This window comes from Zonotrichia leucophrys, unplaced genomic scaffold (genome assembly GCF_028769735.1).
Source record: "Zonotrichia leucophrys gambelii isolate GWCS_2022_RI unplaced genomic scaffold, RI_Zleu_2.0 Scaffold_395_47462, whole genome shotgun sequence".
NCBI lineage: Eukaryota > Metazoa > Chordata > Aves > Passeriformes > Passerellidae > Zonotrichia > Zonotrichia leucophrys.
In genome coordinates, this window is record NW_026992600.1 from 26114 (window position 1) to 47462 (window position 21349).

Below are 21349 nucleotides of genomic sequence, written 5' to 3' on the forward strand. Positions count from 1 at the left end.
TTCCTCAGCCTGAAAAAATGGATCAGGAAAGGGCAAATCCACCCTGACTTTTTTTAATTAATTATTGCAGGCTTCTTTCCCAGGGTCACTTTGGAGTTTGGGCTTGGATTTGGGATCAGGGCTGGATTTTCGGGCTGTATTTCAGGATCAGGGTTGGAATGTAGGATTTGAGCTGGATTTTGGTTTTGGGGTTGGATTTTCGGGCTGGATTTCAGGATCAGGGCTGGATTTCAGGATCAGGGCTGGAATTTGGGATTGTGCCCATGAAAATTGGGAATTTGCCCTTCCCTGCTGACAGCTCCTCCTTTTCCCCAGGCTATGGCACCTGGAGCACCGGGGCCACTGGCACTCAGGGCGAGCTTTTCCCAACTTTTCCTCAACTTTTCCCAACTTTTTCATCAATTTTTCCTTTTTCCCCCCTCCTTTTCCTTCCCCTTTTCCTTTTCCCCCCCTATTTCCCCTTTATTTCCCGTTTCCCTCCTGTTTTACCCTGATTTCCCTTCATTTTTGTCCCTTTTCCCATCCCCTTTTTCCTCCTTTTTTGTTCCTTTTCCTTTCCCTTGTTTTCTCCCACTTTTTCTCCCTTTTTTCCACTTTTTCTCCCTTTTCCCCTCCTTTTCCCCATTTCTTTGCCCTTTTTCCCATTTTTCTCCATTTCCTTTTCTTTTTTCTTTCCCTTCCCCTCCTTTTTTCTCCCCTTTCCTCCATTTTTCTCCCCTTTTTCACTCCTTTTTCTTCTCCTTTACTCCTTTTCTCATTTTTCTTCCATTTTTTCACTTTTCCCCAATTTTTCTTGGGTTTTTCTCCATTTTCTCTCTTTTTCACCCTTCCTCCCCTTTATTTCATCTCTCCCCCCTTTTTTCTCCTTCTCTTTTTCCTTTATTCTCCCTTTTCCCCTGCCTTTTCTCTCCTCCCCTTTCCCACCTTTTTCTTCCTTTTTTCCCATTTTCCCTCCCCTTTCCCCCTCTTTTCCCCTTTTTCCCCCTTTTCCCCATTTTTCACCCTCTCCATCCCCAACTCCCAAAACCTCTGCACATCCCCAACCCCTTTTTCCCTTTTTTCCTCCTTTTCCCTGCAAAACCCATCACAATTCCATCCAAACCCCCCAAATCCCAACCCCTTCCTGTTTTATCCCCAAATCTCCCCTTTTCCCCAAAACCCCAAACATTTCAGCCCACATTTCAGCATTTCCCATAAAAAATTCCCATTTTTTCCCATTTTTCCAGGTTCCTACGGCACCAACACGAGCAGCTGGCAAGATGGGTGTGAGGGCTCAGATCCTTGGCAATTCCCAATTCACAAATTCCCCAATTTTGCCTCTTTTCCTGCCTTTTTCCTTCTTTTCTCTCTTTTCCCCCATTTTTTCCAACTTTTTTCCTCTTTTCCCCTCCTTTTTCTCAATTTTCCCCCTTTTTCCTCCCATTTCTCCTCCTTTCTCCCTCTCTTTCCCCGATTTTTTCCCATTTTCCCTCCTTTTCCTTCCCTTCTCCCATTTTCCCCCTTTCTTCCCCCTTTTTTCCCCTTTTTCTATTTTCCTCCTTTTTCTTCCCTTTTCCCCCTCTTTTCATCCCCTTTTCCCCCTTTTTTCCTTGGTTTTCCCCTTTTCCTCCCTCCCTCCCTCCCTCCTTCCGTTTATTCCACACTTTTTCCATGGATTCTCCTGCTGGGTTCCCATCCCTCAAATTCTTTAATTACCCCCTTGATGACCCTTTACTTAATTAATTAACCCTTTACTCCCCATGCTATGAAGGTTATGGGTTCCACACCCCCCAAATCCCCTTGGGATCCTGCCAGAGCTTTTCCTGCCGGGCTCCCACCCCTGTAACTCCTCAATCCCCCCTTAATGACCCCCTAACCATTTCATTAATTAGCTAATTAATTTCCCCCCAGGCTTGCAGCGTTTCCTGTTTCCTCATCAGAGCTTGGCCTCCATGGAAGCCTCCTACAGCAACAGGGCAGGGGCAGCCCCGGGTGGATCCTGGGCCCCCCCCAAGGCTGAGCCGGGGCTGGGATCCACCGGGGCCTCAGGAGCCGCCTCTGGATCAGCACCTGGAACCAGTTTGGCCCCAGCACCTGGAACCAGTTTGGCCCCAGCACCTGGAACCAGTTTGGCCCCAGCACCTGGAGCTGCCTTTGCCCCAGCACCTGGAACCAGTTTGGCCCCAGCACCTGGAACCAGTTTGGCCCCAGCACCTGGAACCAGTTTGGCCCCAGCACCTGGAGCTGCCTTTGCCCCAGCACCTGGAACCAGTTTTGCCCCAGCACCTGGAACCAGTTTTGCCCCAGCATCTGGAGCTGCCTTTGCCCCAGCACCTGGAACCAGTTTTGCCCCAGCACCTGGAACCAGTTTGGCCCCAGCACCTGGAACCAGTTTGGCCCCAGCACCTGGAACCAGTTTGGCCCCAGCACCTGGAACCAGTTTGGCCCCAGCACCTGGAACCAGTTTGGCCCCGGCACCTGGAACCAGTTTGGCCCCGGCACCTGGAACCAGTTTGGCCCCAGCACCTGGAGCTGCCTTTGCCCCAGCACCTGGAACCAGTTTGGCCCCAGCACCTGGAACCAGTTTTGCCCCAGCACCTGGAGCTGCCTTTGCCCCAGCATCTGGAACCAGTTTGACACCGGCACCTGGAACCAGTTTGGCCCCAGCACCTGGAACCAGTTTGGCCCTGGCACCTGGAACCAGTTTGGCCCCAGCACCTGGAACCAGTTTGGCCCCAGCACCTGGAACCAGTTTGGCCCCAGCACCTGGAACCAGTTTGGCCCCGGCACCTGGAACCAGTTTGGCCCCAGCACCTGGAACCAGTTTTGCCCTGGCATCTGGAGCTGCCTTTGCCCCAGCACCTGGAACCAGTTTGGCCCCAGCACCTGGAACCAGTTTGGCCCCGGCACCTGGAACTGCCTTTGCCCCAGCATCTGGAACCAGTTTGGCCCCAGCACCTGGAACCAGTTTGGCCCCAGCACCTGGAGCTGCCTTTGCCCCAGCACCTGGAACCAGTTTGGCCCCAGCACCTGGAACCAGTTTGGCCCCAGCACCTGGAACCAGTTTTGCCCTGGCATCTGGAGCTGCCTTTGCCCCAGCACCTGGAACCAGTTTGGCCCCAGCACCTGGAGCTGCCTTTGCCCCAGCACCTGGAACCAGTTTGGCCCCAGCATCTGGAACCAGTTTGGCCCCAGCACCTGGAACCAGTTTGGCCCCAGCACCTGGAACCAGTTTGACCCCGGCACCTGGAACCAGTTTTGCCCCAGCACCTGGAACCAGTTTGACCCCGGCACCTGGAACCAGTTTGGCCCCAGCACCTGGAACCAGTTTGGCCCCGGCACCTGGAACCAGTTTGGCCCCAGCACCTGGAACCAGTTTGACCCCGGCACCTGGAACCAGTTTGGCCCCAGCACCTGGAACCAGTTTGGCCCCAGCACCTGGAACTGCCTTTGCCCCGGCACCTGGAACTGCCTTTGCCCCAGCATCTGTAACCAGTTTGGCCCCAGCACCTGGAACTGCCTTTGCCCCGGCACCTGGAACCAGTTTGGCCCCAGCACCTGGAGCTGCCTTTGCCCCAGCACCTGGAACCAGTTTTGCCCCAGCACCTGGAACCAGTTTTGACCCAGCATCTCTAACCAGTTTTGACCCAGCATCTCTAACCAGTTTTGACCCAGCATCTCTAACCAGTTTTGACCCAGCTTCTGGAACCAGTTTGGCCCCAGCATCTGGAGCTGCCTTTGCCCCAGCATCTGGAACCAGTTTTGCCCCAGCATCTGGAGCTGCCTTTGCCCCAGCACCTGGAGCTGCCTTGGCCCCAGCACCTGGAACCAGTTTAGCCCCAGCATCTGGAGCTGCCTTTGCCCCAGCACCTGGAACCAGTTTGGCCCCAGCACCTGGAACCAGTTTTGCCCCAGCATCTGGAACCAGTTTGGCCCCAGCACCTGGAACCAGTTTGACCCCGGCACCTGGAACCAGTTTTGCCCCAGCACCTGGAACCAGTTTTGCCCCAGCACCTGGAACCAGTTTTGCCCCAGCACCTGGAGCTGCCTTTGCCCCAGCACCTGGAACCAGTTTGACCCCGGCACCTGGAACCAGTTTGGCCCCAGCACCTGGAACCAGTTTGGCCCCAGCACCTGGAACCAGTTTTGACCCAGCACCTGGAACCAGTTTTGCCCCAGCACCTGGAACCAGTTTTGCCCCAGCATCTGGAGCTGCCTTTGCCCCAGCATCTGGGACCAGTTTGGCCCCAGCACCTGGAACCAGTTTTGACCCAGCACCTGGAACCAGTTTGGCCCCGGCACCTGGAACCAGTTTTGACCCAGCACCTGGAACCAGTTTTGACCCAGCATCTGTAACCAGTTTTGACCCAGCATCTGTAACCAGTTTTGACCCAGCATCTGTAACCAGTTTTGACCCAGCATCTGTAACCAGTTTTGACCCAGCATCTCTAATCAGTTTTGACCCAGCATCTCTAACCAGTTTTGACCCAGCATCTGTAATCAGTTTTGACCCAGCATCTCTAATCAGTTTTGACCCAGCATCTGGAACCAGTTTTGACCCAGCTTCTGGAACCAGTTTGGCCCCAGCATCTGGAGCTGCCTTTGCCCCAGCACCTGGAACCAGTTTTGCCCCAGCACCTGGAACCAGTTTTGCCCCAGCACCTGGAACCAGTTTTGCCCCAGCACCTGGAACCAGTTTTGCCCCAGCATCTGGAACCAGTTTGGCCCCAGCATCTGGAACCAGTTTTGCCCCAGCATCTGGAACCAGTTTTGATCCAGCACCTGGAGCTGCCTTTGCCCCAGCACCTGGAACCAGTTTTGATCCAGCATCTGGAACCAGTTTTGCCCCAGCATCTGGAACCAGTTTTGACCCCGCATCTGGAGCTGCCTTTGCCTCAAGATCCAGGTTGGAATCGAGCTCCACCTTCAGGCAGAGTTCTTTGGAATGCGCCCCATCCTCGATCTCCAGCCCCGGCTCCATCACCCAGTGCCCGGATCTGCTGGCCAGGGAGAGCAGCCCTGGGGATGGCTCTGAGCAGCACCACAGGTGGGAGCCAATTAGCAGCACTAATTACTCTTAATTAGCACAACATCCCCTATTTTCCCGCTATTTCTGGAGTTTGGAGCTGGTTTTTGGTGGTTTTTGAGGTTTTGTCCCAAAATTCTGGTGTTTTCCCAGGGATGTCAGCGGTTAGGGAAGGTTGAATCTTGCATTTTAGGATTTTTCTGGGAAATTCCCAAGATTTTTAGGAATATTTTTTTGATTTTTGAGGGGGTATTTTTTGGAGGTATTGGGGATTTTTGGGGAATATTGTGGGTTTTGGAGAGGTTACTGGGAATTGTGGTGGGGGGGATTTTGGGGAATATTTTGGATTTTTGAGAATGTTTGGGGTTTTTGAGGGGATTTTTGGGAATTTTTGGGTGTTTTGGAGAATTTTCAGGGCTTCTGGGTTTTTTTGGGAATTTTCAGGGGGTTTTGGGGATGGTTTCTGGGAGATTTTTGGGTTTGGGGATTTTTTTGGGGATTATTTCTGAGTTTTGAGGGGTATTTAGGCTCTTTTTTGAGTTTGGGAGGGTTTTTGGGAATATTTTGGATTTTTGAGGTTCTTTCTGGGTTTTTTTTAGTTCCAAGGGTTTTTTGGGAATATTTTGGTCTTTTGGGGAATATTTTGCAGTTGTGTGAGTGGGTTTTGGGAATATTCCCATTTTTGCGGGGATTTGGGGCAGTGGGGGGTGAGAATTCCTTGGAGGGAGGCTCCAAATGGGAAATTTTGGGAATTTTTTTCAGGGAGAAAATCCGTTCACGGACGATCCGGAGGAAAAGGAGGAGCATGAGGAAGGAGCAGGGGAGGAAAACCCCAAGGGAAATCCCCAAAATCGAGAAAATCCCACAGAAAATGCCCCAATTCCAGAAGGAAATCCTGAAAATGCAGCAGGAAATCCTGAAAACGCTACAAAGAAACCTGAAAACCCTGAAGAAAATGCTGGAAAATTCACCGGAAAACATTGAAATCTGGAGGGAAACGTACAAAACTAAATTGACAATCCTGAACATCCAGATGGGAATCAAGGAAATGATAAATAAAATCCGAAAACCTCAAGGATTCTGAGGAAAAACCCTTAAACCAACAGCCCGTTGGATATCCATACACCTCATCCATCCTGCATAAATTCCATTTAAATACAGGATTAACCCTTAAACCAACAGCCTGTTGGATATCCATACACCTCATCCACGGTGCATAAATTCCATTTAAATACAGGATTAACCCTTAAACCAACAGCCCGTTGGATATCCATACACCTCATCCATCCTGCATAAATTCCATTTAAATACAGGATTAACCCTTAAACCAACAGCCCGTTGGATATTCATACACCTCATCCACAGTGCATAAATTCCATTTACACACAGGATTAACCCTTAAACCAACAGCCTGTTGGATATCCATACACCTCATCCATCCTGCATAAATTCCATTTAAATACAGGATTAACCCTTAAACCAACAGCCCGTTGGATATCCATACACCTCATCCACGGTGCATAAATTCCATTTAAATACAGGATTAACCCTTAAACCAACAGCCCGTTGGATATCCATACACCTCATCCACGGTGCATAAATTCCATTTAAATACAGGATTAACCCTTAAACCAACAGCCTGTTGGATATTCATACACCTCATCCACAGTGCATAAATTCCATTTAAATACAGGATTAACCCTTAAACCAACAGCCCGTTGGATATCCATACACCTCATCCACAGTGCATAAATTCCATTTAAATACAGGATTAACCCTTAAACCAACAGCCTGTTGGATATCCATACACCTCATCCACGGTGCATAAATTCCATTTAAATACAGGATTAACCCTTAAACCAACAGCCCGTTGGATATCCATACACCTCATCCATCCTGCATAAATTCCATTTACACACAGGATTAACCCTTAAACCAACAGCCTGTTGGATATCCATACACCTCATCCACAGTGCATAAATTCCATTTAAATACAGGATTAACCCTTAAACCAACAGCCCGTTGGATATCCATACACCTCATCCATCCTGCATAAATTCCATTGAAATACAGGATTAACCCTTAAACCAGCAGCCCGTTGGATGTTCATACACCTCATCCATCCTGCATAAATTCCATTGAAATACAGGATTAACCCTTAAACCAGCAGCCCGTTGGATGTTCATACACCTCATCCATCCTGCATAAATTCCATTGAAATACAGGATTAACCCTTAAACCAGCAGCCCGTTGGATGTTCATACACCTCATCCATCCTGCATAAATTCCATTTAAATACAGGATTAACCCTTAAACCAACAGCCTGTTGGATGTTCATGCACCTCATCCATCCTGCATAAATTCCATTTAAATACAGGATTAACCCTTAAACCAACAGCCTGTTGGATATCCATACACCTCATCCATCCTGCATAAATTCCATTTAAATACAGGATTAACCCTTAAACCAACAGCCTGTTGGATATCCATACACCTCATCCACGGTGCATAAATTCCATTTAAATACAGGATTAACCCTTAAACCAACAGCCTGTTGGATATCCATACACCTCATCCATCCTGCATAAATTCCATTTAAATACAGGATTAACCCTTAAACCAACAGCCCGTTGGATGTTCATACACCTCATCCACACTGCATAAATTCCATTTAAATACAGGATTAACCCTTAAACCAACAGCCCGTTGGATATTCATACACCTCATCCACAGTGCATAAATTCCATTTAAATACAGGATTAACCCTTAAACCAACAGCCCGTTGGATATCCATACACCTCATCCACGGTGCATAAATTCCATTTAAATACAGGATTAACCCTTAAACCAACAGCCCGTTGGATATCCATACACCTCATCCATCCTGCATAAATTCCATTTAAATACAGGATTAACCCTTAAACCAACAGCCCGTTGGATATCCATACACCTCATCCACGGTGCATAAATTCCATTTAAATACAGGATTAACCCTTAAACCAACAGCCTGTTGGATGTTCATGCACCTCATCCACAGTGCATAAATTCCATTTAAATACAGGATTAACCCTTAAACCAACAGCCCGTTGGATGTTCATGCACCTCATCCATCCTGCATAAATTCCATTTAAATACAGGATTAACCCTTAAACCAACAGCCCGTTGGATGTTCATACACCTCATCCACGGTGCATAAATTCCATTTAAATACAGGATTAACCCTTAAACCAACAGCCTGTTGGATATTCATACACCTCATCCACGGTGCATAAATTCCATTTAAATACAGGATTAACCCTTAAACCAACAGCCTGTTGCACATTGCTACACCTCATCCACAGTGCATAATTTCCATCCAAACACTGGATTCTGGCTGGGCAGTGTCACCTTCTGCCTCTGGATCCTGACAGTGCCTTCGAGGCGAGAATTCCTTCGTCATGATAGTGGAGCAATGAATTCTCTGTCTCTGATAGATTCAGGTGTCCTGGGGCTGCCATCTCACTGCCAGTCCTTTCTTTCAAAAAGTGCCTTACACAGCAAAAATTTCTATTTGAGCAATTTTTATAACCTAAAACTGTGTTTACCACACTGCTGAAGAGTATTAATGGAGCATCACTTTCTAGCACAACACGTTGAATATTCATTTGAGCACTTGCCAAAGGCCAATCCAAAAATACGCATTTTTCACAATCCCCACTCTTATTCTTTGTAAAAATCATTTGGCTTGAGCAATATTTCTTATCTACTTGCATCTTCTGGACTATGCTGGCAAAATAAAACGGGATTACACAAGGAAGAAATATAAAAGCAGTTGTGACACATAAATTGAAAAATCTTAATTTCTTCTAATACCTTTCCCCACCAGCTAGGTTTTAACATTGGTTTCTCATTTTTGGATTGGTACCGGGATTATTATATATGTTATAATATATAATTATTATATAATAATAATTATATATTATTATATATAATGTTATAATTATATAATATATAATATATATATTATAATATGTGTATATATTTTTGTTTCTTCTTTGATTTCTTTTATTTTTTTCTAGAATGACTTTTCTGTGCTCATCAGTTTTCAGCAATCGGATATGTTAAACTTCGCACAGGCACCTCCTTCTCTGGCCAGTAAATAGCCTAAAGCCCAACTATTTTGATGGACTGTTAAAAACCACATTGAAAGCATTAGGTGGGGGATCTTTCAAAACCTGGGATCAGCATCTGGCAAAAGCCACCTGGTTAATTAACACCTGAGGCTCTGCTAACCGAGTGGGCCCTGCCCAGTCTGAGCCTTTGCAGAGAGGAGATGGAGACAAATCCCAGTGGTACATGTCAGAGTTTATTAGGGAACACAGTTTGGATTAATCCTGCCTGGAATACAGACAAACCCATTTGTGGGGTTGTTTTTGCTCAAGGACCAGGTTGCACATGGTGGATAATGCAAAGAGATGGAAGAACACGATGTGTACCTCAGGGAGATCTGATTGTTGGATAAAACCTGTGTAAATATCACTGTTTGCTGAAGGTTATTACCATTGTCTGCGTATTGCTGTACAATGGATGTATCATTGTAGAGTTAGAATTTTTTATATTTTATATTTTTATTTTTATATTTTATTTTTTATATATATTTTATTTTTTATTTTTATATTTTAATATTAGTGTTAGCAGTAAGCAGACAATATGGGGATAAGAAGTGGAATGTCCTGGGTTGACTATATGATGCTTCTATCCCCAATCATCTCATTCTGTGTATGTTGAATAATAATAAGTTTTGCACCTTTCAGAGCATTCCAGAGAGTGAAGGGGGAGAGAGAAGAAGCGCGCAGTTTGTTTTCAGAGAATATACTCCTCCTCCACATTCCTGCTCCTGACTGTGCTGTCTGCGGACAGACAGCGGGACAGAGAGCTCTTCTTTTGCTTTTCAGTTAATTTTTAGCCAGTTGAGCCAAAGAAGTTCCCTGGATTCTTTTCTTTCCTTTTTGTTTGGACCTCTTGGAACTGCTCTGGCCTGAACACCCAGGAGAGCACCGGAGCTCCCATCTCTGACCCACCGGGCCGGGCCGGGCCTGCGACAATTCCAGCACTGAGGGACTGAGCAGGGACTGAGTGAGCTGAGCTATAACCCAGGGTTTTATCAGTTTGTCATCTCTTTTAGAGTGGCAAGGGTATTACAGCGACCTTAGACGGTCACTGGGGTGAGAGAAGGACGAGAATCTTGTTTCTTGATCAGAAGGCTGATTTATTCATATAAGATATATAATACATTATAACTATACTAAAAGGAAGAAAAAGAGAGGTTGCAGAGAGCAGCTATGCTAAGAATAGAATAGAAAGAATGAATAACAAAGTTCTGTGTGCAGGGAATCTGTCCCTGAGCTGCTCCTGTGATTGGCCTTTAATGGTACACGAGGAAGAAGAGCCAATCACAGGGACACCTGCTGCATTTCACAGCAGCTGATAACAATTGTCTACATTCTTCTTCTGGGGCTCTGCTTCCCAGAAGAAGGAGAAATCCCAAAGAAAGGATTTCTATGAAGAAATGTCTGTGACAGCAAGGGGTCTGGCTGTTTGGCATTGTGTCAGTATTATTGTTTAATAAACAGGGTTTTTTCCCACCTCTCTCCAAGGAGATTTTTTTCCTCCCGGACCAGTTGGGGGCAGGGGCCGATTGGATCTGCTTTTCCCACCGGAGCTCCTTTGGGGGATTCTTGCCCCAATTTGCTCTAAACCTGGACAGTAGTGAGAGAGACGTGAGAAAAAGAAAATATAAATTTTAAAGAATGAGGAAGAGCTGAGATTGGAGTATAACCAATCACTGCTTAGCTTACAGAGCATCTGTGAGCTTATTGTTGTTGTAAATAAATGTCTGGTGCTCTCATCGATAAACGGAGCTTGCTGGTTCTCACACTGAGCGTCCCACGTTTTCCCTGTGCCGTGACAAACAGGCACTAATGATTCCCATCCACAAAACTCAGTGATTACTTCAACACTTCTGGCAACAAGAGCGTAGATTTCGTGAACTACAATACTAATTACTCTCACAATTCAAGCATTTACTTATAACCCAGCTGGCATGTCCAGGATTGGAATGAATCAAAGTTTCCTGATGGAAATGGCAATTCCCCTTCTCTCTCCCCTGTACAATTCTCAGGCTAAGGTCAGAATACAAAACCAGTCCTGATCCTTCTATCTGAAGTGTTCCTCCCCCAAGGAGATGTTTTATTCAGGCGGTGCTGGAAAACAGCGATGTAAGCCTTATTTCTTAATTTAGTGTCATTCTTTGTCCATTTCTTGGATCATTTGGGTTTTCCCAAGCTATTACCACTCAGTCCCCATTGGAAAGTCAGTTCGGTATCGCCCGGTTTCAATGTCACAGTCCACTCCTCAGGTTCCTTCACAAGTCCTTTGACTCTGCTGGCATGAATTCACTCTCTTTCCATGGTTCAGATCCTTGCTTCAGTAGTGCCTGCGAAGGACTTCTCAATAGCATAGTAATAAAAGAAAGATAATGCTGCATTAACTTTTACCATTCGCTTTCCTTCCAGACTTTCTGGCTTGAGCTAACAGCTTTCTCCACAGCAGCCTCTTCTTCTGTCCAGCTGTGCTAATGGCTGCAGAGGCAAATTCTTCTTTCTGTGAGCTACAGTTAGTTAAATAAGAAAATCCAGACCAATTTTAACACGAGATGAATCTCATCTATTGCTTTTTACTTTTTGGGCAGGATTGAATTGTTTTAGCCTTACCAACCCATGCTTCAGGGAGAGAAAGCTGCTGCTTTTTAACAGCAAACAAAAGACACAAAAGGAAAACAAACCAAAAACCTTCTTCCTTATGAAAAACAAACCGCTTTGTGAGGTCTGGAGAGTCAGCAATCTCTGCTTTGATTTTATCTTTCAGTGCCGGCCCCCTGCCCTGCCCCTCTCTTCACAGCCCTGCTGTCTGTGCAGCCGGAGCCGGGGGGAGCAGCCCCGGGCATGGGGACCCTGCGGGCTGCCCTTGGTTCCTTTTGCTTTTTCTCTCTCTCCTTTTCTCTCCCCTTCTCTCTCTCGGCCCACTTCCCGGGCCCACGCTGCCATCCTGGGCTCGGGACCCTGTTGGGATCGGCGGGAGGAACGCGGCGCGCAATGTGAGCCATCAGCAAATCTCGAACTTTCACAGCCCAGAGGCCAGGCTGTGCCTGTGCCAGCTTTGTCAAGTGGCTCAGTGTTTTTCCCTGGCCCGCCTCAGTGTCTGCCAGCAGGAGCATGTTTCCCTGTGCAGCTGTTTAGACATTTCCAGGAAATGTATCCCATGAAATATGGAGCTTCAGATGCTTTAGGTTTGCATGGTGGCCTCTGTTAAACTTTGTGTCTCCATTTTGCAGATCTGGCTGGTTACAGTCTTCCCGAGAAGTTCTCTCTGGACACTTCTGATGTTCCCTCACCCACCAAGTCCTCACCTCCCATCCAGAAGAGCTCTCTTTCCTCCAAGCTCAGGAAGAAGCTGCCGCCTGTATGAAGAGTGTTTGAAGAATAGGATTGATATGTTAGGCTTCATAGTTACAGCTGTACATAAGTTCTGATCCTTAGATGTAGTTTTGAATTAATGTGTTTTGATTCTGTCTTTAAGTTTTGATGACATATTTTTAATTGTATATATTTTATTTTGATGATGAAAAGAAAGGTAAGTAAATAAATAAAATTTAAATTTACGTCTTTATGTCGGTGTTAATGAGGCTCACACATATTGCAGAGGGGAGCTCGCTATGGGTCAGTTACTTACCAGCCAACGACGCCTACTTCTGCATTCTCGTGGATATTTTATTGAAACTTTTCTTCGTATTCCTGCCAAAGATGCTCTCCCCTATGCTGCTGTTGCAGCAAGGGCACAATGTCCTTGCCCGTTATTGGGCACTGACTGCTGACTCCTGGACTTGTCCCCTTCAGGCGTAACCAGCGGCATTTACGTGACCTTTCTCAGCTGACCAGCTGTGCACAAAGCTCTGCACAGGACCCCGACAGTCTGGGAGCCCCCCGGCAGTTCCGCCCCGGAGCCAGCCCGCTCCTGGCCACAGACCCGTGTCCTGAGCTGCCAGCACCGCCCGGGGCACTGTCGGATCTCAAGATCTCAGTCCTGAGATGCTGAGCCTCCGAGACCACCTTGGGGGGCTCGGGAGTCCTGGAATGTTCCAGAAGTGTCTGGTGGCTGGACTTTAATCCTACACAGGAGACGACACCTGTATGAGGATAGGAGGGTTTCACCGGGGTGAATGGTGAAGGGATTGGTTAATTAGAGGGTGAGACACAGGGTTTAGGATTTATGTACAGGGGGGTTTGGAGGAGTAAGATGGAGGAATTGGGGCGTGTCCTGCCCTCCTTCTTCTTCCTCCTCTCCTCCATCTTCTTTGGCCACGGTGGCACCTTTGGATTGGTTATTACTGAGAGTGCACCGAGTTATAAGAATAGATGGTATTGGGGAAAAATGATAAATATTGTACACGTAACAATGGGTATAAAGATACGTGGCTGCCCAGGAGGGCAGCACAGTGTGCCCATGGCTGACTGCTGAGCAGATCTCTGTCGGGCTGAAAGAACATCTTTTAGATAAACAATTAATAAACATAAAAACCGAAAGAAGAACTGAAGCCTCTTCTCGTCCTTCGATACGCGGGCTGCCCCAAGGCCACCCCGGGCCTTCACAGGCCCCTCAAACAGCCGAGATAAACCGGACAGGGCACCTCCGTGGATCGGTCCCTGCCGCAGCCCCCGAGACCCCGCCGCTCTAGGGAGCGCTCAGACACCTCCCAGCCTTGACAGCCCCAAACTCGGCGTCCCCAGGTGTTGTAGTGCATTCGGTTAGTTTATTTAATTGCTCCCCCATTTTGTGTATCATTCCCCTATTTTATGTATTGTTTCCCCCTGCTAAATGTAAATGGTTCTGCCCTCCGCCCCGCCCCGTCTGGCCCTGCCAGTTAAGTTATCCCCATGGCAACTCCCGCCATTGGGGGTGTCGGTTTACTTGGTTATATAATTTCTCCTCCCTCTCCTGCCCATAGATGTGTATTGTTTCCTCCTCCCTGGGCCCAGTCAATCACCCCCGCTCCTCCCCACTTGCCAGAAGTTTCCACTGACTCGGGGTTATGATTGGCCGTGGTCCCGGGGCCCCTCCTTTACTTTGTATCCATTGGTTTCCCCCTTATGTCAATTATGTTAAGTTCATCCCTCCACCCTTCCTTATTGGTTCAGTGCAAACCCCTCCTTTGTACGCCCACCCCCTTTATAACCCCGTTTCACCCCCATTTCGTGGTCTCTCCCTGGGGTCTCTCCCTGGTTGCTGCCTTGGGTGCTCATTAAACCTGACTTGACCCCATCGAGAGTCCAGCTCCTTATTCCAGCCGTGTTGGCGGTGAGATCGGTGCGCAGGCGAGCACAGCCCGAGGCCCTCGGACGCCCAGGGGTGCTCGCTTTGGATTGCAGCGGGGTGTGGGCCTGCCCTCTGCCAGCCGGACCCTGACCATCCCGGCCAGACGCACCCTCGCCGCACCCAGGTGCTCCTGACATTCCTTTTTCTCGAGGCAACTGAGCCTCTTCTCTCTTCAGGGAGGGCCCGTTCTGCTAAACCCTCTGCGGACCCCAGTGTGGCACTGAATAACCTCCCAACAGCCGTGTGTCAAGGCACTTCCCTGCCTTTCATGCAAAAAACCCGCATTCACACTTGTGCTCTCTTCTAGCACCAAGATGTCATCACTTCACATTCCAGCATCTCAGAGTTCGCTAACCACCTCCCTGCTTCAACTTCTCTCTTTCTCCTTTTTCGTTCAACACACCTCAGACGAGGTGAACCTGACCCATTTCCTTCCAGAAGTAAGCTTATGACTTCCTTTTATTCCGATTGCCGTAGCTGTTGTAGCTTAAATACACAGTGGCTAGCTGTGGCTTACTGGGTCTAACATCTCTGATATAGAAGCTACTAGCTATTTGTTACTCTTCCTCACTCCTGAATTAAAACTTTAGGAGCAACTCCATTTTCTGTATTTTTGTATAAATAATGAAGGATTTTTCAAACAAGGGTAAGCTTAAAGCTGGTACTGAGGCTAGTTTTAAGTCAACTCTTTTAGTTTAACAAAATCTCCCTTGGTCCGTTTTATATCATCTCCCTCTGTCAATTTTTCGTACACAAATTTTGCTGCCCGTGTGTACCCCTCAGTCCATAATCTGTAATATTTCAATACTCTAGGTAATTTTCTGACCTCCCTCTTTGAAGAGGGAGGCAGAAGGAATAGAACTCTTGCCATTTTCTCATGGTTGGGTTTCCAGCTACCTTTATTTATGAAGTGTCTAAGATATTTTACCTCTGGTTCTACAAATTGCAGTTTCCCTTTCGATACCTGTTGGAGAGTGCAAGGCAAGATGTTTTCCATTACCATCTGCATGGCGGATTACCTTTGCCAGGTGGGCAGTTTGCTTTATCTCTCTCTTTGAGTGCCCACAATCACTCCTCCCTGGGAGGGGACATTGCTGATAACAGCTATGGAATGTCCCTGCATGGCTGATAAGAACTACAGCATCCCATTGGGAGATGGGAGCCCAGAGGGAGGAGCCAAGCATTCCTACCCGGATAGAACCTGGAGATTTCAAACATTCCTACCCAGACACAATCCAGAGGTTTTCAGACACCAGCACGGCTTCTCCACTGGATTCCCCAGAGGAACAGCAGCTGCCTCTCCTTCCACTGGATCTCCAGAGGAAGAATCCATCCTTCTCTACAGGATCCCAGCAGAACCAGCCCTGACACTGCAGGAGGGCTGAGCCACAATTCCAATGGGGCTGCTGCCAACAGCCTGACCCACAGGGTGTCAGGCTGGGCTCTGACTCTGTCAGTGTGGTTCTAGTGCGCTGCATTGTTTATTTTATCCTTTTCTTTTTCTCTTCCCTATGAAAGAACTGTCATTTCCTGCTCCCATCTTTTTGCCTGAGAGCCCCGTAATTTAAAAGTTTGGGAGGGGTGGGGAGGTTTTACATTCTCCATCTCAGGGGAGGCCCCTGCCTTCCTTAGCAGACTCCTGTCTGTCCAAACCAAGACACCTGCCGTGTTGTCCAACCCCAGATGCTCTTGGGCATTTTTCTGTCCCTCAGCCCAGTGGTGTGGTACTACAGATGCTCTTGGGCGTGTAAGTTTTTTTATTTTTTGGCTGTGCTGTCCTACCCTGGATCTTCTTGGCTATTTTTTCATCCCTCTGTCTAGCTGTGTTCTCTAACCCCGGATCCTGTTGGGCAAAATTTTCATCCCCCAATCTAGCTGTGTTGTCCCACCCTGAGTGTTCTTGGGCATATCCCCACTCTGACAGAATGCTGCTCAACCCTGCTCTTGGATGCCCTTGGAATAGAAATCCCTCAACCCAGCAGGTTTTAGGGGCCCCTCCTATCCCGTTTCCAGGTGGATTGGGCTAGGAAACCTTGCTCCATCCACCGAGGGGTCCAACCCCTCCCTGAGACCCAGTCCCAGTTACCCCCGGGGATTCTTTCACTCTCTTATCACTCACTTGGGCAGCGAGGTGTTAGCAACCATCCTCTGCTACCAAATTGTGAAAAACGCCAATCACTTGTTTTTAAAATTTTTCAAAGTTTAATAGTAATAAAATAGTTATAAAAATAGTAACACAATTAGAGTAATAACAATCCGGACAAATTGAATTAAGACAATATAAGACAATAAAAACAGAGTTACGGACGTCCGGGTAGCTTTTTCTGGGCATCACAAGCCCAAAAAAGGACACAGCTAACAAAGGGTTAACCCTTAAAAACAACAGCCTGTTGGATATTCATACACCTCATCCATGGTGCATAAATTCCATTTAAATACAGGATTAAGAACAACAGCCCATTGAATATTCATACACCTCATCCATAGTGCATAAATTGCATTCACACACAGGATTAACCCTTAAGAACAACAGTCCATTGAATATTCATACACCTCATCCACGGTGCATAAATTCCATTTAAATACAGGATTAACCCTTAAACCAACAGCCTGTTGGATATCCATACACCTCATCCACGGTGCATAAATTCCATTTACACACAGGATTCCGTCTGGTCTTCATCAACTTCTTCCTTCCAATCCTACAGCGCCCCCAAGGCGGGAAGAAGTTCGAAGTTCGTTTCTCCTGATAATGGAGCAATAAATTCCCTTTATCTGAAAGATTACGGTGTCCTGTGGCTGCTATCTCGCTGCGAGCCCTTTCTGTTAAACAAAGCATCTTACATAGCACAGTTTCTATTTTAACAATTTTTATAACCTAAAACTATATTTAACACAGTTAAGAGAATTAATACAGCACTACTTTCTAACACAACACATACAATATTCATTTGAATATTTGCGAAAAGCCAACCATAAAATACATGCATTTTTCACGGGGCCCTGTCCGGGGCCATCCCGGGTTCGTTTCGGGTCCGCTCCGCTCCCGGCCCCGAGGACTCCATGGCGGCCCCTCCTTCCCCTCACGGCCTCCCGCGGTGCCGTCCAATCAAAAGCCAGAACGTCCATGATTGACAGGCCGTGCCCTCAGGGAGGAAGAACCCCCACCAATCAAATCAAGGGCGGGAACCAGTCTGACCAATGGGAGCTGCAAGTGGGCAGCGCCTCTGAGGAGATCAACCAATCAGGAGTGCTGTGGGCGGGACCAAACAGGAGGAGGAGGACGACAGTGCGCGTGCGCAGGGGGCTGAGGCAGTGAAGCGGCGGCGGCGCCGGGCGGAGGTGGCGGCGATGGAGCCGGGATACGGCGGTAAGAGCCGGGCAGGGCGGCCTCGCGGTGCTGCCGCTCCCCCGGGGTGGCGGTGGCTCCTTCCCCTCGCTGCCTCAGCACCGGCTCCGTTACCGGCGGGTGCCGGGGGGGAGCTCCAGCTCAGCGGGAAGCGCAGCTCCCGCCTCTCCGTGAGGCGCCGGCGCCTGTGATTGGATGAGCGCCACGTCACTCACCGCTAGAGCGGCGCTGATTGGCTGTTAGGGGCTATGGGGGGGTCGTGCCCTGGGGGGGCGGAAATGGCGCCGGGCCCATTTCTGAAGACGACACAAAATGGCGGCCGCGGCCCCGCCCCCGCCGTCTGTGCCTCAGTTTCCCTCGTCCGGACCCGTCCCAACCGTGGCGGCACTGGAAGGGTCCCGTGTCCCCTTCCTGGGGGTGCCGTGCCCTCCTCAGGACGTCCCGTGGCCCCTCCTGAGGGGATCCCTGTCCCCTCTTCAGCGGGACCGCTCTCTGCATCTCCCCTGGAAATTCCCTCCTGGAATCCTCTTAGGATCCCCTCAAGATTTCCTCTGGAAATTCCCCTGGATTCCCCCTCAGAATTTCCCTGGATCCCCTCAAGATTCCCACTGGAAATTCCCCTGGATCCCCCCGGGATTCTCCCTGGAAATCCCCTCAGGATTCCCCTAGAATTTTCCTTGGAAATTCCCCTGGATCCCCTCAGGATTCTCCCTGGAAATTCCCCTCGATCCCTTTAGGATCCTCCAGGATTCCCTCTGGAAATTCCCTCAGGATCCCCCTGAAATTTCCCCTGGATCCCTTCAGGATTCCCTCTGGAAATTCCCCGTAGATTCCCCCTCAGAATTCCCCCGGAAATTCCCTCAGGATCTCCCTGGAATTTTCCCTCAGAATCCCCCTGGAATTTCCCTCAGGATCTCCCTGGAATTTCCCTCAGAATTCCCCCAGAATTTCCCTCAGAATTCCCCCGGAAATTCCCTCAGGATTCCCCTGGAATTTCCCTCAGGATCTCCCTGGAATTTCCCTCAGAATTCCCCCGGAAATTCCCCCTCAGGATCCCCCTGGATTCCTCATCCTGCCAAAAGGGATCAGGAAAGGGCAAATCCACCCTGATATTTTATTTTTTATTTTTTATAATTATTATTTACCCCAGGCTTGGCTTCTTTCCCAGGCTCACTTTGGATTTTGGGACCGGATTTGGGATCAGGGCTGGATTTTGGTTTTGGGATTGGATTTTGGGGCTGGATTTTGGGATCAGGGCTGGATTTTGGGATCAGGGCTGGATTTTGGAGCTGAATTTGGGATCAGGGCTGGATTTTGGGGCTGGATTTGAGATCAGGGCTGGATTTGGGGATTTGGGCTGGATTTTGGGGCTGGGATTTGGGATTGGGACTGGATTTTGGGATCAGGGCTGGAATTTGGGATCAGGGCTGGATTTTGGGTCTGGGATTTGGGATTGGGGCTGAATTTTGGGGCTGGATTTGAGATCAGGGCTGGAATTTGGGATTTGGGCTGGATTTTAGAGCTGAATTTGGGATCAGGGCTGGAATTTGGGATCAGGGCTGGATTTTGGGGCTGGATTTGAGATTAGGGCTGGATTTTGGGATCAAGGCTGGAATTTGGGATCAGGGCTGGATTTTGGGGCTGGAATTTGGGATCAGGGTTGGATTTTAGAGCTGAATTTGGGATCAGGGCTGAATTTTGGGATCAGGGCTGGATTTTGGGGCTGGAATTTGGGATCAGGGCTGGCTTTTAGAGCTGAATTTGGGATCAGGGCTGAATTTTGGGATCAGGGCTGGATTTTGGGGCTGGAATTTGGGATCAGGCCTGGATTTTAGACCTGAATTTGGGATCAGGGCTGGATTTTAGACCTGAATTTGGGATCAGGGCTGGATTTTAGACCTGAATTTGGGATCAGGGCTGGAATTTGGGATCAGGGTTGGATTTTAGGGCTGGAATTTGGGATCAGGGCTGGATTTTGGGGCTGGATTTTAGGATCAGGGTTGGATTTTAGAGCGGAATTTGGGATCAGGGCTGGATTTTGGGATCAGGGCTGTGATTTTGGGTCTGGAATTTGGGATCAGGGCTGGATTTTGGGGCTGGATTTTAGGATCAGGGTTGGATTTTAGAGCGGAATTTGGGATCAGGGCTGGATTTTGGGGCCGGAATTTGGGATCAGGGTTGGATTTTGGGGCTGGGATTTTGGGATCTGGACTGGATTTTGGGGCTGGAATTTGGGATTGTGCCCATGAAAATTGGGAATTTGCCCTTCCCTGCTGACAGCTCCTCCTTTTCCCCAGGCTATGGCACCTGGAGCACCGGGGCCACCGGCACCCAGGGTGAGATTTCCCAACTTTTCCTCAACTTTTTCATCAACTTTTCCTTTTTTTCCTTCCTTTTCCTTCCCCTTTTCCTTTTTCCCTTGTTTCTTCTGTTTTTCTCCCATTTTTCCCTGATTTCCCCCATTTTTCTCCCTTTTCCCTTCCTCTTTTTCTTCCTTTTCCTTCCTCTTGTTTTTCCCCCTTTTTCCCACTTTTTCTCCTCCTTTTCCCCATTTCTTTCCCCTTTTTTCCCTTTCTCCCATTTTTTTCAATTTTCTTCCCTTTATTTTCTTTTTTCACCTTTTTTCTCCCTTCCCCTTTTTCCTCCCCTTTTCTCTCAAATTTTCCTCTTTTCCCTCCTTTTTTCCCCCTTTTTCAGCCCTTTTCTTCCCCTTTCCCCCCTTTTCTCATTTTTCTTCCATTATTTCGCTTTACTCCCATTTCTGAGGTTTTTTTCCTTTCCATTTTTTCTTTTTTTCTGCCCTTTTATTTCACCCCTTCCCCCTCATTTTTTCTCCTCCTTTTTTTCCCTTTTTTCCTCTTTTTCCTTTCCAAACCCATCACAATTCCATCCAAACCCCCCAAACCCAACCCCTTCCTGTTTTATCCCCAAATTCCCCATTCAGCCCAAATTTCAGCATTTCCCATTTAAAAAACCCATTAAAAATTCCATTTTTTTTCCCCTTTTTCCAGGTTCCTACGGCACCAACACGAGCACTGGCAAGGTGGGGGTGAGGGCTCAGATCCTTGGCAAATTTCCCCAAATTTCCCCAAAATTTCCCCAATTCCTGCCTCTTTTCCTGCCTTTTTTTCTCCTTTTTTCTCTTTTTTCTCCCATTTTCCCCCCTCATTTTTCTCTAATTTTCTTCTTTCCCCCCATTTTTTTTTCCAATTTTTTTTCCCCCCTTTTCCCCTATTTTTCCAATTTTTTTTTTTAGTTTTTCCCTCCCTTTTCCCTTTATTTTCCCAAATTTTTCATTCTTTTCTCCTATTTTTCCCATTTCCCCCCTCATTTTTTCCCTTTTTCCTCGTTTTTTTCCCATTTTCTTCCTTTTTTCCCTCTTTTTTCTTTCCCTTCTTCCCCCCTTTTTCTTCCTTTTTTCCCTTTTTTTCCCTTTTTTTCCCCTTTTTTCCTCATTTTTTCCAGATTTTTCCCCACTGGGCTCCCCCTCCTGTACCTCTTAATTTAACCCAATTAACCAATTAAAATTAATTACTTCCCACAAAAACCAGATTCCTTTGGGAAATTTTTTTCCCTTTGGGGAA

General features: G+C 47.8%; 1 long non-coding RNA gene across 1 annotated transcript; it reads left to right on the top strand.

The window, feature by feature from the left end:
• Window positions 1–17710: 17710 nt before the first annotated feature.
• LOC135441641 (uncharacterized) lies at window positions 17711–20800 on the top strand. The gene is made up of 3 exons (XR_010438510.1): window positions 17711–17786; window positions 20063–20101; window positions 20777–20800. It is a non-coding gene; the product is annotated as an uncharacterized LOC135441641 (long non-coding RNA).
• Window positions 20801–21349: the final 549 nt, after the last annotated feature.